The 17,868-nt window shown below is 45.5% G+C and overlaps 1 long non-coding RNA gene across 1 annotated transcript in view; it reads left to right on the top strand.

The window, feature by feature from the left end:
- LOC144781120 (uncharacterized) overlaps positions 1-17,868 on the top strand; it is a 249,044-nt gene that overhangs the window by 110,379 nt on the left and 120,797 nt on the right. The window contains exon 2 of the long non-coding RNA XR_013600881.1: positions 5,462-5,616. This is a non-coding gene — a long non-coding RNA (uncharacterized LOC144781120). The remainder of the gene's footprint in view (positions 1-5,461; positions 5,617-17,868) is intronic.

Raw genomic sequence — 17,868 nt, 5'->3', positions numbered from 1 at the left:
CATCAGGTCTCGCCTTGTCTCTGTCCTCTGTACCTGTTTGTACACTTCACTGTGCCCCTGCTTTGCCGCTCTGTTTTTGAACCCTCTGTATTGGTATCCTTCTGTATTGGTAACTCATTCTTCATTTCACTTTCCCCTTGGCCCCTGCTTTGCCGCTCTGTTTTTGAACTTTCTGGACTGTTAACTTGATTTTATTCACTTCCCCTTGGCCCCTTGCTACTGTTCTGGGATTGTTTCTCCCCTCGCTCTGCCCGCTTCCTGCCACTGCTGCCCCTGCGGCCCGCCCCGTTCACAGCCCCATTCCCACCTCCTGAACTCTGCTCCCGCCCCCTCCCCCATATATGGTGACCGCTGTGCGGTTGCGCGCAGCGGGAGCAACACTGTCGCGCCAAAGGCGTGCCCAAGTCAAGCCCGTCTGTGCCTGTCCGCGCCAGGACCGCACCCAGCACTAGACTTCCTGGTCCACACATACGACACACCACGCGACGCTGCTACGAGGCCAACACCCTCCGCGCATTCAACCCCGGCCGACCCTCCACCTACTTCCAGGCCACCCAAAAGTTCACCCAGGGACCGTTCACCATCTACACCAACCAGCGCACACCCACATGCCCTGCCCATCCCACCAAAGCAGGCCACAACAATCTCAGATGCATACTACTCAACACCCGCTCAGTCCACAAGCACACCATTGAACTCTGGGACCTTCTCGATTCATCCTCCCTGGACGTCGCCTTCCTGACGGAGACCTGGATGAACGCCTCCTCGGCACCCGACATAGACATACCCATCCAGGACGGCTATAAGATCGCCATTGTCCACAGGAACACCGTCAGAATTTCAACCAACATCGAAGACCCCCTCAGCATGGCCGAACGCCTACACTTCCAGATCCATGTCAGTCACAACACCACCCTCAGAGGAACCCTTGTCTACAGACCCCCGGGACCCCGACCACAGTTCAGCGACTCCATCGCCGACCTCATCAGCATGCACGCACTCGCCTCCACAGACTAGATCCTCCTTGGAGACCTAAACTTCCACCTTGAGAACCCCAACGACAGCAACTCCAAAACCCTGATCGACAACCTAGCCAACCTCGGACTCAAACAGTTCATCACAGCACCCACCCACTCTGCCGAACACACGCTCAACCCCATCTTCTCCCCCAGCAACCACGTCACCTTCGGCCACCCCACCGAACTCCATTGGACCGACCACCACTGCATCCACTTCTCCTTCGAGAAACACACCTCGCACATCCAAACGCAACGAATCCCACACCGCAGCTGAAACAAGCAATTCAACGATGTCTCCTCTTCCTCCTGCTTCAACACCCTCCACATGCTCCGCAAGATCTACAGATGGATCCCCACCAAAACCAGATAGACGGTCTCCAAAGCCCTCGTCAACAGCAGGCTTGACTACGGCAATGCCCTCTACGTGAGAACCACGGCCAAACTTCAGAAAAGACTCCAATACATGCAAAACGCCTCCGCACGCATCATCCTTGGAATCCCTCGCCATAGCCACTTCACCACCCACCTAAAAGACCTGCACTGGCTCCCGGTCAACGGATGTATGACGTTACAACGCATGCTTTTACATCGCATGCCTTTACAACGCGGTTTTTACATCGCATACCATTACAACGCATAGCGCTTTTGGGTGTTGGATAGTGAATAGTTTAATTTACTATTCCAACTCCAGTCCCCGTGGACACTAGGGAAGGTTGTTGGATAGTAAATTAACCTATTCCCTATCCTAGAGCGCCCCCAGTGCAATGCGTTGTAATGGTTTGCGTTGTAATGACCGCGTTGTAATGGTAGTGCGTTGTAAAAGTTTTGTTGTAAGTGATGTTTCCCCCGGTCAACAAGAGGATCACCTTCAAGTTGCTCATCCACTCCCACAAAGCACTCCACAATGCCGGACCAGCATACCTCAACGAATGACTCACCTTCTACACCCGAGCCGCCAGCTTCGCTCCGCTGACCTCGCCCTCGCCTCCATCCCACGCATTCACCAAATGACCACCGGTGGCAGATCATTCTCAACCTCGCTGCCAAGACATTGAACACTCTCCCCATCCACCTACATCAGACTCAGAACCTGCTGACCTTCAGGAGACTTCTCAAGACTTGGCTATTTGATCAGTAGCTACGTTACCCCCCCCCCCCACCCCACCTCCAGCGCCTTGTGACCCTCACGGATGAGCAGCACGCTCTATAAATGTTCTGATTGATTGTGAGGGCAGTGTGGGATGAACTCACCATCCTTCACGACACCTTGCACTGCTGCACAGTACTTACATTTGGTTCGAAACCCTGGGGTTGGAATGAGCCATCTGTGTAAAAGATGCTCTGATAAGACTCGACAGGTAAGGTGTCTGGAGTTGGACAACTTTCCTGTTCATATTAGAGAAAAGCAGGTGTACTAAGAGAGGGACCATACTGACACCTTATATCCACTGAACTTAAAGAAGAGGCCCACTGTGCCCCTCTTGGGTGTTAGGCACAAGCATTAGGAATGCTTGCCTTTGTGGCCGCCTCTGGTGCTGGTACAGTAGAAACAATAATGATATATTTTCCCTGCGCCAATGGGCGCTCTTTTAGAATAGCAGTTTGTACAGCCTTCATGGACTTTTCCAATGGAAGCAAGCTGTGCTTCAGCCAGGAAATACAAGTAAGACCTCTTGGCAATGGGTATGGTTTGACCGTCATTGTCGATGGCATAGGTGTAACCATAGTGACTAATAATGATAATGATAATAAATGTTTATTGTTTAGTCAGTTAAAACCTTAAGATTTATCACACAAATAAAAATCATCAGTAAAATATCCTGATTTTAAAAACTTAAAAGCTTCACATTCTCAGTTGTTGATATTAGTGGGATATGAAACATACAGTAAGCACTTGCTGGTATATAAACATCACCGCTTTGCAACTCATTTAAGAGTTGCTTTCCTGGCCTAGTTTTAAGGTTACAAGCGTTTTCCACTTAAATGTCGAAGATAAAAAATTCTTAATATACCATAGATTTCTCGGCCTGCTTTGTAACTAGAGTTTCTTTTTTCAGTGCAAGAGCGTGACAGTCAAGACATTTTATCAGTTGACAGTTCATATGAGGTTAGACGGGGCCAGCCCTGCTATTATGGCTGCTCTGCATGTCCTTATTCTTCTCGTGTTGAACGTGTTTCTTAATAAAGTGGCTTGAGCTGTGCAAAGTGTGGGGCATGTGCAAATTAGGTGGATGAGATTCTCTTCGTTACTACCGCAAATTCTGCAAAGTGTTGGCCCTTTGTGGACCCAAGTTGGCTGTTCTACGATTGATGGGAATTTTCCAAAACAAAGAGCCATCAGTTGTCTTTTGCGATAGATTGAAAATGTAATACTTAGGGGCGTGGCTTACGCGCCGAGGAAGATGGCGGCGTGGTCCCGGAGCTCCGGAGCCGACCTCTGCGTCTGAATGATTTCCAGCGTCCCCTGAGGCTGTAGCTGTCAGCACGCTGCATGATACATCGTCGGAGTGGGAGGTCGCCCTAATCTCTTGCTTTTTTCAGAGCCCGGACGCTGCGGGGAGAAGTTACTCGTACCGGCCGTCTCTGAGGCGGCCGCCATTTCAAGTGCGACACGCACTTGCCTCTTGAGGAGCCGGTGGCGCTCGTTCTCGCCCCTGGATAACAACGCTCCTAATTTACTTAAAGGCGAGTGGTGAGTGCTGCCAACATGTAACTTTCTGAAATTTGCTCCATTTTTACCGTTTTTTCTGGCGCCTCTGGACCTGCTTTTTCATGCATCATCACTAAACTGCCATACTGTTCAGTCATGCATCCAGTGTTTTCTCTGGACACCCTTGACAATAACTTTATGTGGGTGCTCTATTGCAAATGAGGACTACAGTTTCCTGTCTTATTTTTTCTGCTCCCCACGCTTCTTGAATGCTCCATCTTTATGTCATATACCTCTGCCTCACTGCTTTATCTGCCTGCCAGCATATGTCATTGCTCCTCCCAGTTTACTTATGCCATTTTTTGGAGCTTTCACCTACGCCTTGAGCTGTATTCCTCACCTCTTCCTCTACATGGACTGGTCTGGTGCTGAGAGCGACGCTTCTATGGTTTCTGGACCGTCATGAGCCTTTCTATGAACTGCACTGTTTTTTCTTCATTGTCCTGCGACTTTGTGAGGTATCTTTTCATCATTTGCTGAGACTTTCCCTGGCTTCTTTCATACTCCCATTGCTCCCTGCATCCAGTGTGGTCGGGCACGCTTCTTTGTTGGTTGTCCTTCCTGGATTTCTACCTCAGGTCCCCCCTTTCATACTACTCGCTGTGCTGTGGTATTCTATGGGGAAACTCCGCAATTTGAGGCTTGCCACAACCACTAAACTACCCCCTGGTTCAGATTCGGATTCACCCCTTCGGGACTTGGACGCATCCACCATGTCAAAGCCGGACGCCACACCTGGGGCAATCCCTGAGTCTCAGAATGGAGGAAAAGCCTCCTCAGCCTTGCCTACCATCAAGCGTCTTAAAAAGGATCCGCCTTCACCTGATAATAGCACTTCGTCTTCATCTCTGGACACTATTCTAGAGGATATCCGAGCTTTAAAACCATTTATAGAGGCCACCACGACCAACATGCAGGCTATGCAAGACAAGTGGTCATCTCTAGACTCTCGTGTACTTCTCCTGGAGCAATCTTCGGAAGCCCTTCATTCTACATGTTCGCGTTTTCCTTCACTGGAGGCTGAGGTTCTTCTGCTCAAGAAACAAACTGAGGATTTGGAAAATAGGAACCGTAGGAACAACCTTCGCCTGTACGGACTTCCGGAACTAACAAAAGGGTCCAATCCGACGGCTTTCTTTCCAACTTTTCTCTCAAAGATCCTGGACGCTCCAGCCCTGGCCTCTGTCAACATACAAAGAGCCCACCGCCTTGGCCCTAGAGTTTCTTCTAAACCTAGGGGTGTCATCATGCTGTTCCTTCAATTTACTGATCTTTTACAAGTTCTCTCGGCCGCCAAGGCTAAGAAACAAATTATATGGGAAGGATACCGCCTTTACTTGTCGCAGGATGTCTCCAAGGTCACCGCAGACAGAAGAAAGCAATTCCTGGACTTACGTCCCCAGCTCAGACTTCTCAATGCACGATATGGTCTTCTTCATCCTTGCCTTTTCAAGGTCACCTACAAGGACAAAACCACCACGTATGAGGATCCTGCTGTTCTTCGGGAGTTCCTGCGTCGACAAGGCTCTGATTCTATGGACGTCTCCAGACCACCTTGAAGGATTTTGTGCTCTTTTTTGCTTTGTTTGCTAATGTCTTTTGTTCGTCATTACTCGTGATGGCGTTCCAATGGTTCTTTTCTATGGCTGTTTTTGTTTTTATTGCTACTGTGTGTGGTCTCCCTCATACTCCTAACATGTATTTATCCCGTCTTTCTCCTTTATATTTACAGATGTTACTATCCCTCACCCTTTCCTGATGTACTCCTGTTGTTTGTACGCTGCCCCTTGGATTCATGATTCCTGAGGTTTGACTCCTGCTCTGGATGGTGTCGTCGTCTTCCCTTCGGTGCTTCCACCCCCACCCCCGTTTGTGCTTTTCGTTTTCGTAAGTATGTTACTCAGTCGTCCATTTTGGATGGTTACTGTCTTTTTGATCTTATCTGTCTCTGTTTTCTTTCCCTCCTCTCTTTCTCTCTTCCTCTCTGTCTCCCCTTCTTTCGTTCTGTTTCATCCTTTCCTTTTTCTCTATTCCATCTCTTTGTTTCTTCTTCTAAATATCATATTCTCATTTTCTTCTTTCTCTCTTATTCTTGATTTGGTAAGCAGAATTAGGTATTACTGTATGTTGTTTTCCATTCCGTGTCATTACCTGGAATGTTAAGGGGTTAAACAACCCTATCAAGAGACAGCGAGTACTCTCGCATCTAGCTAGACTTAAGGCTGATGTAGCTTTTATTCAAGAGTCACATTTATCTGAAGCGGAAGCCTTAAAAGTTAAGCTTTGTTGGGTGGGTCATGTTTTCTTTTCTCCCACTGATTCTAAGAAGGGTGGGACTTTGATTTTATTACATAAAAAGTTAAATGTTTCTGTTGTTTCACAGGAATGTGATGACCAGGGTCGTTGGGTTTTAGTTCACTTACTTATAGATAAGATACTGATTGTTTTATTCAATGTTTATGCCCCCACTGGTACTGATAAATTATTTTGGCCCTCGATCTCTGCCAAACTTTCCACCCTCACTGAAAATGACATTATTTTTGGTGGTGACTGTAACCTGGTGTCATTCTAAAGTTAGATTCTCTCCTTCTAAGATGCACTCTCAATTTACTAACACTATTTGTAACTATGCTTTGGTAGATATTTGGAGATTGTGTAATCCTGATCTCCGAGAATATAGTTTCTACTCCCCCGCACATAGTTCACAATCACGCATTGATTACCTCTTTCTCAGTAAACCCCTCATACAACATGCTATTCACTCTGACATTGGTTCTATTCTGATCTCAGATCACGCCCCGGTACTCGTAGATATTGACCTCCTTCCTTTCTCTCCCCATTCTGGTAGATGGAGGTTCAATAACTCCCTTCTCCTTGACCCTATTTTTTGTAAAGATTTCTCTGATTTTACCACTGAGTTTTTCTTGATCAACAATGTACCCACTTCCTCTTATGTTACGGTTTGGGATTCTTACAAGGCTGCCTCTAGGGGTTTTATTATTAATTTTGTTTCCCGTAAGAAACGTGCCAATGAGGCCAAGTCCTCTTCCCTACTTGCCAATATCAAGAAGTTGGAGCTTGCCTTTCATTTCACAAACACTGAATCCTCTCTTAAAGAACTTATCGCGGCCAAAGTCTCGTTTAACAAATTCACCACTGAAGCTGCATCTAACCAACTATTAAAATGTAATGCTCGATATTATGGCGGACAAAATAAGATGGGGAAATTACTCGCCAATTATCTAAACAATTCGGAAGGAACGCACGAAAATTGAACAAATCAAATCTTCTTCTGGCAGTACTTTATTTAAGGATAAAGAAATTCTCAACGAATTTTTGCTTTTTTTATAAATCTCTTTACACACCTGAATCTGTCCCTTCCTCTGATGATCTTCTTTCCTACTTTCAGTCTCTCTCTCCCCCCCTTCGTCTCATGTACATTTCGAACCTTTAAATGCTGATATCACTCTCTCAGAGGTCTCCCATGCTGTTTCTAAACTTCGGCATGGTAAAGCCCCGGGCCCTGATGGCTTCACCATCGAATTTTATAGTCACTTTGCCTCCCTTCTCCTACCAAAACTGCTTTCTCTTTACCATACTTTTATAGCTTCTGGTCTCTCTAGTGGTTCTTTTCAACAAGCTCTCATTTGCCTGATTCCTAAGGATGGTAAGGATCATTCACAATGTAAAAACTATAGACCTATATCATTGGTTAACACTGACTATAAGATCTTAGCCAAAATCCTGGCTCTTCGACTGGATCCTATTCTGCCAGATCTGATCGGTCCTGAACAGTCCGGCTTTGTGAAAGGTCGTCTCGCTTCGGATAACTCCAGAGTGTTCTTTAACATCATTAGCAAAGCTTCTTTGTTAGATCTTCCCCTTGCCGCCATTTCTCTGGATGCGGAGAAGGCCTTTGACAGGATTGGATGGGACTTCATGTTTCACGCTCTCTCTTGGTCTGGTATCCCATCTAAGTTTGTCTCTCTTATTTCTCTACTATATTCCAGTCCCCAGGCGTCAATTTTTGTTAATGGCACAGTTTCTGATTACTTCACACTAGGTAGGGGGGTTCGTCAGGGATGTCCCCTTTCCCCTTTATTGTTCGTTTTGGCCTTGGAACCCTTTCTCACCAAACTTCGACAAGACAACTCAATCTCTGGTTTTCCTTTTGGTTCTCAACAGATTAAGCTCTCGGTATATGCCGATGATATTCTTCTCTACTGTTTGGACCCGCTCTCTTCCCTTCCCGCCTTTTTACAACAGGTTTCCTCTTTCTCAGCCGTCTCGGGTTATCGTCTCAATGTCGACAAATGTGAAATTCTCCCTTTAAATTCTTCCTGTCAGAAGCATCTTTTTGACAATTCTGGTTTCTCGTGGCAACCGACTAAAATTAAGTATCTGGGTGTTTGGTTCACTCCCCTCTTAGCAGACACATTGAAGTTCAACTTCGAGTATGTCTACAAAAAATTAGAATCCGCTATTACTTGCTGGACTCCGCTTTTCTTGTCCTGGTGGGGCCGTTTGAATTCCATCAAAATGATGCTCTCTCCTCTTCTCCTTTACACTCTTTCAATGATACCAATCCATATTCCCGACTATTATTTTAAAAAAGCTGACTCTCTCCTGTTGAAGTTTCTGTGGAAAGGTAAAAAGTCTTGTATTGCTCTTTCCTCTTTACGTAAAGATAAATCTCATTCTGGAGTTCGCTTCCCTGACTTCAAAGCTTATCACCGTGCCTTCTCTCTCAAACAATCGGCTCGTTGGCTCTCTGTAGATCTACCTTTTTATCCTCCTCTTTGGCTTTCACTTGAAGCTTCCTTTCTCTCCCCCTTTGAGTTTCATGAATATCTATCTTTTACCTCCTCTTTAACTCGTTTCCGTTTCCCTGTTCTCTCTCATTCTCGCAAGCTCCTTTTTCCGTTTCTCTCCTCTTCTTATCCTTGCTCTTCCTCAACGCATGAACAACCTATTTGGCACAATAAAGCGTTCTTACTCCGCAATCGTACTTTCTTCTGGAAATCTTGGCACTCTCGAGGCATTCGTTGGATCTCTCAGCTACTCTCTCACAACCAACCTCTTCCCTTCTCAGTTCTTAGGTCTCAATTTTCATTACCCTCTAGCTCATGCTCCCAATACGATGCTATCTATCCCATTCTTATTTCTTATCTCACATCTTTGCTGGTTTCTCATTCCATCCCCCCTGCGCATCGTCCTATAGCCTTGGCTTTGGATTCTTCCCCTTCGGCTTCTTTTCTGTACCGCTCACTTCAATTCCCTACAGACAGGTCCAAAACAAAAGTTGAATTGGCTTGGGAGAAGGATCTCTCTTCAATCTGGCCAACTGCATTATGGGACAAAATTTTGACCAAAATTCATAAAACTTCTAGAGCTGCCAACACGACTCAAACTCTTTATTTTATTTATAATCGCACCGTCTTTACCCCTGTTGTGTTGTCCTCTTTCTCAGCGGACACCTCTCCCATTTGTTGGTCATGCCCCTGCCCTTCAGCAACTCTATTTCACATGCTTTTTGAATGCCCTCCCATTCTTCAGTTCTGGACTCTAGTTTGGTCGCACCTTCAAAAGATCTTTCATTTCAACACTCTCTTTTCCCCTACTCTTGCCTTTTTGGGTTCCCTATCTCCGTCACTTCCCCAAGGCCGCACACATTATCTTCTCATGGATCTCTTTCTGGCTGTTGCTTTTCATCACATCACTTCCAACTGGAAACAGGCTTCCTCTGTTTCCTTCAAATCATGGTGGAATGCAATATGTTTCCATCATAGATTGGACACTAATTTTGTCTCCCCTGTCTCTTTGGCCATAAAACGAGATCTCCTCTGGCTACCATTATCTGACTACCTCTCTTCCAATGCCCCTTCCTCCATCACCTTTGATACCCACTCTCTTGAGGTCCGTAAACCACCTTGAAACTTTTTCCTTGAATGTTCATACAATGTTTATACTATTTATGTTTTTACTGCTTACCTTGATATTTTGAATACTATTGGTTATATTGTTCCGTAATGCTTACAATGCTACATGATTTCGTTCCCCCTTCCTCCCCTTCCCCCGATAATATTTTGATTGATGCACCTTTGATTGTTCTCTTCAGTTTTCCTGTTTTTCCTGATTTTCTGATTCCCTGATTTATTCTTTTTGTATTCCATATACTTCAATAAAATCAAACTTTAAAAAAAAAAAAATGTAATACTTAGATAAGGTGCTGGTGCAAGGATCTTATCATTTTTGATTACCATCCAGGTGTGCGTTCTCTTACTAAAGATGTTTTTGTCAATTAGCAAGGAGGGAAATTTTGCAGATTTATTTATGAGTTGCTGAAAGGTTGAATAAGTCTGATTATTATTCCAAAGGTCACCTGTGCTAGTAGTTATTAGTGCCTTTTGAAGAGATTGGTGGTATGGCGATTTTCTATTGTTGTCTAATTCCAACCAGAGAACCTTGTTCAGTGTAGAGTTAGCTACGTTCTGTTTCAGACGATACCAGAGCTTAATAGTTGCATACATCCTCCCTATTGTTTCATTTATTAAGCCAAATTCAAGTCTCACTTGTGTTGGGGAAGCGGACTGATGTATCTGGAAGACCTATTTGTATGTTGAGACTAGTATTTTGTTCAGGAGTTCGGAATCTTTGCTGTGTAGCGCTATACTGCCATATGTTATTGTTGGGAGCATTTTAGCTGATATCACCCCAAGCAAAGGTTTGTACGACGGTCAGTTCAATTTTCTTGCCAGGGTCCTGAAGACAAACGTTAATCCACTAGTTCTCTGTAACATATAGTTTTATGCTCTCTGCTGTTTAGTCTGTTATCCATGTAGAACCCCAAGTATTTATAATTTGTTACTTCCTCTAACAAATTGCCCCCAGCCATATGTTCTGTTTGGGAGTTGGTTAGTTATTTATTAGCATTGTTTTGCTTCTATAGTGACTAGGTATGACTCTGATAACGAGTTTGGTTTTATTGTCCCTAGTTTGTAGATATTTAGTCTCAAGTATGTCTGCATGTAGAGCACACAAGATATCAGTATCTGCGCTCAGCCACTGTTTAGAATAAAAAACATGGGAGGTCATACAAAGGCTAAACTGTCTCTGTGTAGTGAGGCAAATAAATAAGTCCAAAGTTAGGAAATCCCAATGGGGATTGCAACTTTTTCAGTGTGTCGGGAGGCCGCAAGGTGGCACACTTCTAGAGGAAATCTGGAGCTAGACCATTGCCCTCACTGGAACATTCATATACAAGGAAGGTCGCCATGAGGTAGACGAACTTCATTTTTTAAAATTAATCTTGTAACTTTGTGATGATAACATTGTCACTAATCCGTCTACCCTGATAAGGTGTAGATTTAAGTAGTCATTGGTTAAGTAAATATCATCAATGTAAAACAATTTCTCATGATCTGGTTGTTTGATCTCCATGATTCATGCTGAATACGAGCCAGGACTATTCTTATAGCGCTAAGGCAAAGTTTGAAATGAAAACTAGACTCTGTCGAAACTAAAAGTGGTTAGATATTCATTTTGAGGTGTTATTTTTTGACTGGCAAACCCATTGGAAATATCCAGGGTTGTTTTCTAGTTTTTATGCACCAGGTTCATCATTAAAGCTGTACTGTGGGTGTTTTGTACTGCATTTGTTAGCGTAAGCAAATTCATATTTTCATAGTCTAAGACTATTCTATAGTAACTGTCTAGTTTAGAAACAGGAAAAAGGGTTGTGTTCATGGATGAGAGGCACAGAGCTATTATGACTTGATACTGTAATTGGTCCAATGTTGCTTTAATACCACGTTTGGCTTCTGGTTTTAGTGAGTATTGAGCTTGCAGTTATGGTGCACTGCATAGAGAAACAACATGTGGACTACAAAGAATTATAAATAGGGCTAGTGCTTGCTTTATGGCTCATTCCCTAGCATCAATTTCCCTGATATCGTCAGGTACTTTGGTAGAAAAAGCAACCCTTATGACTTCCTCTCCCCGGGGTGCCGTTCAGGCTTTTTTTTTTTTTTTAAAAACCTTTATTGTTCCACAATACAGTTACAGGCATTGGCCTACAGACCATCACGGTCGGCCATCAAAGTAGGGGTGGTCAATCAAGTCAATTAAGTCCAAAAAATACGAAAACCCGTCTCCCCAAAGATACCCCACAGCTCAAGGATGCAGTTGGTGCACAATAATTACAGGATTAGAGAAGGTTTTTTTTTTTTTTTCGAAAATAAAGAATAAGCAGGATCCAACGCCGCACAATTAAGCCCAAACAAAACAAGGGATAATCATAATATCGAACATGCACAGGCAGGACTATGGTAAATAGGAGTTTAGCACGAGAACATCTGATCAGGATAAACAATAAACAACACAGCTAGCCCGTCAGAATCACCATATGCCCACTGCACCAAGAAATACTGGAAAAACCTCGATCCTTAGTATCTAAATGAGCAGAGCACAACGAGAGTACAGCAATTCGGATCCCGGAAAAGAGAGGAAAAGAAAAAGGTACAGAGAAACTAAAAACGACAGAAACAAAAGGCCATAGAAACAAAAAGGGGACACAAACAATAACACTACCCCCCCCACCCTGCACCTCTGCTGACGGCTACGGCCCACCCCCCTAGCAGCGTGCCTGTCGCCCAATGTCAAAAACCCGAAATATAGAAAGAAAAAGATGAAAGGAAGGACAATAATCCACATAGATACAAAAGAAAAGGGGGAAAGAAGAAAAAACATTGGAGGGTCCCCAGAACGGGCTCCCGGCCCCCCCCCCGCCGCGTAGCAATGCAAATACGCCAGTAACATTGACAAAGTCTCAGGATGGTCACAAAAACAGGATAAAAGTCACTGCTCGGCCGCTCAACAGACACAACCATAATGAAAATCCCCCTGTGTAACACCAATAAAGAACAGAGTATCATCATTCACGAAACCCATACAGCCCGTACCATCAGCCCATCCCAATCCATGCGGTGTAGGGCCCCGCAATCAAAGCACCGGAGGAAACCAACATGTCAATTCAAAGGTAGCCGAGAATCTCACAGTATACCAGTGTACGTCACACTCGAAGATCATCCACGCCACTCAATCGGTCACGTTTCTAAGAGCAAAGGTAAGTTCAAGCAGAATAGTCAAGGCTCGGTTTCAAGGTCTCAGGATGAAGCCAGCCATCGGAAGAGGAGCTGGAAAGGAAAAGCCAGGAACACATGTCCGATGGTATCACCAAAGAAACCAAGCATCCACGGGAGTAGGCGCTTCAGCGTCGCACCACTTGGAATTAACTGGGAACCCTCCGGGTACAAGTCCAGCCTATCCACCATCAAGAAAGTCGTTTCCGTACCGCACAGCAAAGTCAACGCGGGAAATTGTAGAAGGGCCCATACACACAAAGGAGCACCAGGATAGTATCAGCATCGGGCATTCGTTTCCAGTCCACATAATCCGGGGCGTTCCGGAACGGTCCAGGTCAGATGTCGTCCTTCGAACACACAGGGGGCAGACGGTCCCAACCCCTCGATCGTCAATGTAGATTGCCACCGCCATTATCAGGCGTGTCCCCTCGATGCGCCACCTCCAAGAGGGACACACAGCATGGACGCCGTCCAAACCAACACCAGTACCGCCAGTCCATGACACAGAGAGGTGCATAATAACCTCGCGCCCTCTGCGTTTCACAAAGTATGGTCGCCATGTCCACTTCCCCGCGGACGGCCACAGTTGAGCTCCTCCCCAAAACCAGAAAACACCACAGCCGCTTTGTGCATCAAGCGGCTACGACGGCTGGAAATACAGGACAAAATCGATTCGCCTGGGCAAATCTGGGTCCCATCCGGGAACAAAGAACAACGTCCAGGTCGCCATAGCGTCAATCAGCCGCCTGAGGGGAGTGGGGGAGCATAAGCAGCAGAAGGGGGCAGCGGGGAGTGTGTTCACCAGGTTCCACGAGGCCAGCGCTGGAGGCACACTCACAGAGATGGGCAGACCTCCGTAGCGGTAGACCGGCACCTCCTGGGTCATCGAGGCCGTTGTTATTGCACTCGCGGGCGGCAGCAGCATCACGCGGGGTCCCGGCTTCCGGCCCCAGGAAGGCCGCAAAATACGAGGGGTCGCATCTTCGTAATCAGGGCTCAGAAAAACCCCGGAGTCGGACGCAGCAGCTCAGCCCGCCGTCCGACATCCGGGAACACCGTCACAGCGGAGGATAGTCGACAGGAGCAGGCGGCGGGGGATGAAGGCCGACAGAGCCGGGAGCCCGGGCGACCATCTTGGCCGCCGGTCTGGCTCCGCCCCCCCGTTCAGGCTTTTTCATTTTTTCAATTGTCTCTTAAATTATAACTTGCCCTGCTGGGTTTCAGAGAAGCAGTGGATCCACTCTGTCTTGTATCTTTGTCTTTCTGTTTTTTCTTCCCTTCCGTTGCAGATTGCTCTTTAACAAAACCCTCTATGTCATTGTTTAGGTTTTAAAAGTAACTAACCTGGACGAGTACCTAAAGTATCTCTACCTACAGAGGTATAAACTTTAGCGTTTATTTTTTGTAGTTCCTGTTCATCATCTTGAACCAGAACTGCTTCCTGTCTCTTGTGTATAGTCAGAACTGATGCCTATCCCTTTATGTTGCTTAGAATGAAAGAGGAAACCATAGAGAAGTTTCCCATTAACTTCAGTCCTACAGCCAGAGCTGGGGCAGCTCCATATTAATTTTGTACTTGTGTAAGTACTGTGAAAAAATAAAAGGGAATGGCCCGACAATCCAAGGGACAGGGTACCAAAGAATCAAGTAAAATACAATATCCCTTGGGATCAAAGGTTCATTTCATACATCCATCCATGCATTCACCACTCACTTTGACAATACTACTGTGCTTTCTAAACCTATGCGTAGTGTTGGATTACCAACCTCCCTATCTTGGGACTATTAAAGGCACCTAAGCAAAATGTTGTTACAATCTATATGTTTTATTGATATCAGCAATTTAATTAAAAACCATAAAATATCACATTGACATAAGTACATAAACAATAATATCACAAATTGTCAGAATAAAAAAGATATTTAAAAAAACCAGAAAGAGACACCAAGTTCCGTATTTCAATCAATAATCATCAGCGTGTCAATCCAAGGGAATCACAACATGTCCATAATCCAATCGATCAGTTCTAGGATCTGGTTCCGTGAATTTGACATATATAACAAATGCGTCGACGCGTTTCGGTGTATTGTCTCATAAGAACACCTTTTTCAAGACCACAGTATTGTCTCTTTCTTATTCGATCAAGTTTAAAATTACCTACTGTTCCAGGACTTTGTATGCGTCCGTGGATGCAGTAAATTTCAACATGGTAGCTTTCATCCAAACCCACGGGTGCAGCCTCGAGGGGAAGGGCGGTCTAGGGTTTGTCACCCCCTTGAATAAAATGCCCAATGCGCTCCGTCAAATGCCTCTTGTAGGGTAAGGATCCTTTAATCGATCCTCAGACTGCTATCTATCAAGCTTTGTCCTGAGATACACAAGAATGCGACAATTCGGAGGTTCGTAGCCCGTAATTTCTTTTCCGAGGGTGCTTCAAACTCAGAGGGTCAATATTGCAAGGCAGGTCCCCATATACGGCGGATCCTGATCAAGAGTCTTGCCGTGTTTCCACTGGAGTCTGGTTTAAGAATGATTCTGTTATGTCCCTAAGCCACTCCCACACTGGGAGGACTACACATCATCGACCTAATTGTGACCCTTCGCATGGCCAATACAAGTCCCAGGGGCATAGACCGCCTACTCAGTCTCTTCCCTTTTGGGTATGAGAGTAACCCCAGCATCGCCATCCTGATATTAAACTGTATGTCTAACCTCTTGGCCCCGTTAAGCCTCTCAATTATTTCCTGTCAGTAGGAACCCAAAGATCTACAGGACCAAGTGATGTGTAGGAAATCTGCTTCCCCCACAGCGCAGCGTGAACAATTTGTATCCCTTGGTGGATATATGATATGTAGTGTCTTGGGAGTAAGGTATGCCTGGTGGTTGTAGTTATATTGAATTAACTTGAACCTCGCATTGGAGGAAACTGTTGTCACACCCTCATGAACCTTGTTCCAGTCTGCCTCCGTAATTGGATCAGTTATGGCTTCTGCCCATCTCTCCTGTATTTTCAGTAGTTTCTCAGGATTATCATCACATGATGCCCTACACAGGTGGGCTATCAGCTTTCTACCGCCTGCTAGAGCTAAAAGTACTCCCAGGGTCTGTGAGTGAAGGGGCTCTTCCGGGAAGCTGGGCCACTGTTCTCACTTTGTGGCAAGATTTTCACACACTTGATGTATTGTCCCTGCCCCAGCTCAAAGGTCTCCATCACCTCCTTCCTCGTAATGAATAGTCCGTCTTTGTACAGGTCTCCCGGGGTGCTACATTTTTATGAATAGAAGAAATACCCAATTGGGCATGCCCAGCGCATGGTTGTATGACCAAACCACCCATGCCTGAACCATGCATGCCTTAACAGCATAGTCTGATTAACTACTGCATCGTTACCACACGTTCCTTTGGCAGGCAATTTATTACAATAACTTGCCTTAGGGAAGAGATGGAATTTGGAATAGTATAATTTACAATTCCAACTCCAGTCTGTGTATCAATATGGAAGGTGTTGGACTTAAAAATCCAACTCCAGTCCAACACCGCATTCCCTGAAGCAATTCATTGTTACACCTTGCGTGCTAAAAGACCGCATAGTAATGACAGTCATTGTTCAGACTGCGTTGTAAAAGCACTGCGTGGTTTAGACTGCGTGTTAAATAATGTTTCCCCAGAGCATATGGCGCCCAATACTCATATGTCTAACCACATACAGAATCTCTGCTGGCACCCCTGTACCCTTCATCAACGACATGGGGAACAACTGCACATCACAGGCGCCCCTCAGAAACTGTTTCTCCCAAATTGGCATCCGGATCTAGCCAGTGTACTGCATGTTGTAAGTGCACCACCAAATAGTAGGCCTCCACATTCAGCAACCCAAGACCGCCCTTATTCCAAGTAGGTTTAAGGGTACTAATCACAATCCTCGCCCGCTTCCCAGCCCACAGAAATTAGCTTATCTAGCTCAGTGAAGTAATGCTGCAGGATCTCATACAGTGAGACTTGCAATGTGTAGAGGCATTGCAGCAGCAGTAGCATTTTAATTAGGACCACTCTGCCCATCAGGGACAAGGGTAATGTGTTCCAAAACAGGATAGTCAGGCCAAGGCTGTCTACTACCCTCCTCACATTGAGGGATGTTGAGCCCGATTCAGTCTGCGCAACTCAAATTCCTAGATACAGCACACTTACAGTCTCCCAAGGGAGGCTTGATGACGTCAGCTGGTCCAACATTTTCCTCTCCAACTCCCCCAAGTGGGAAGAGTGAGGACTTGTCAGGCGTCGTCAGCATATATTGAAATGTCATGCCGTCTCTCGTCCATCTGGATAACACAGGGTCCCATCACCCTCCTAAGCTTCACCGCCAGTGGTTCCATCGCGAGGTCTCACGTCCCCGGTTTGGTGTACAAATGTCGCACCCAGGCTATATATTTATGACCCAGCTCTGCTTTGTTGAGTGCCATCCATAAATATCGCCAGTTGACCAAATTGAACACCTGTTCGATACCCAGGAACCCTTGGGCATAGGCGTCCTCCTTCAAATGCGGGTGTGGTAAATATGTGCCAGTTGCCTGATATTACAATGGGTGTTTGGTTTTGCTATAAACGCCCCCCTGGTCCGTGTGGATCAGCGAGGGAAGGTAACCTAACAGGCGTGCATCCTACTGAGTATCTTTACATCAACGTTCATCATTGATAATGGGCTGTATGATGACAGGTCTGCCGGGTAATAGATGTTTTGGAGATGGAGTGCAAATGTGGCATTAATGGCCTGGTGCGTGCATACCAGCTTCCCACTCATGTCTTTTATAGAAAACAGCGGAGTCTGATGAGCCTCTTGTCTAACCAACTGAAGCAACAGCACTCCCACTTTATCACCCCATAATGCAACATCTGTCATAAGGTCCTTTATACAAACTTGTCCAATTTACTCCAATCAGCCAGCAGTTCCTGTTTATGTTGCCATCATTCTAGGAGTTTCCCTTGGCTTTACTGCAG

The sequence above is a fragment of the Lissotriton helveticus genome, chromosome 9 (assembly GCF_964261635.1).
Source record: "Lissotriton helveticus chromosome 9, aLisHel1.1, whole genome shotgun sequence".
NCBI classification, from domain to species: Eukaryota; Metazoa; Chordata; class Amphibia; order Caudata; family Salamandridae; genus Lissotriton; species Lissotriton helveticus.
This window is presented reverse-complemented; position numbering and strand designations above follow the sequence as displayed.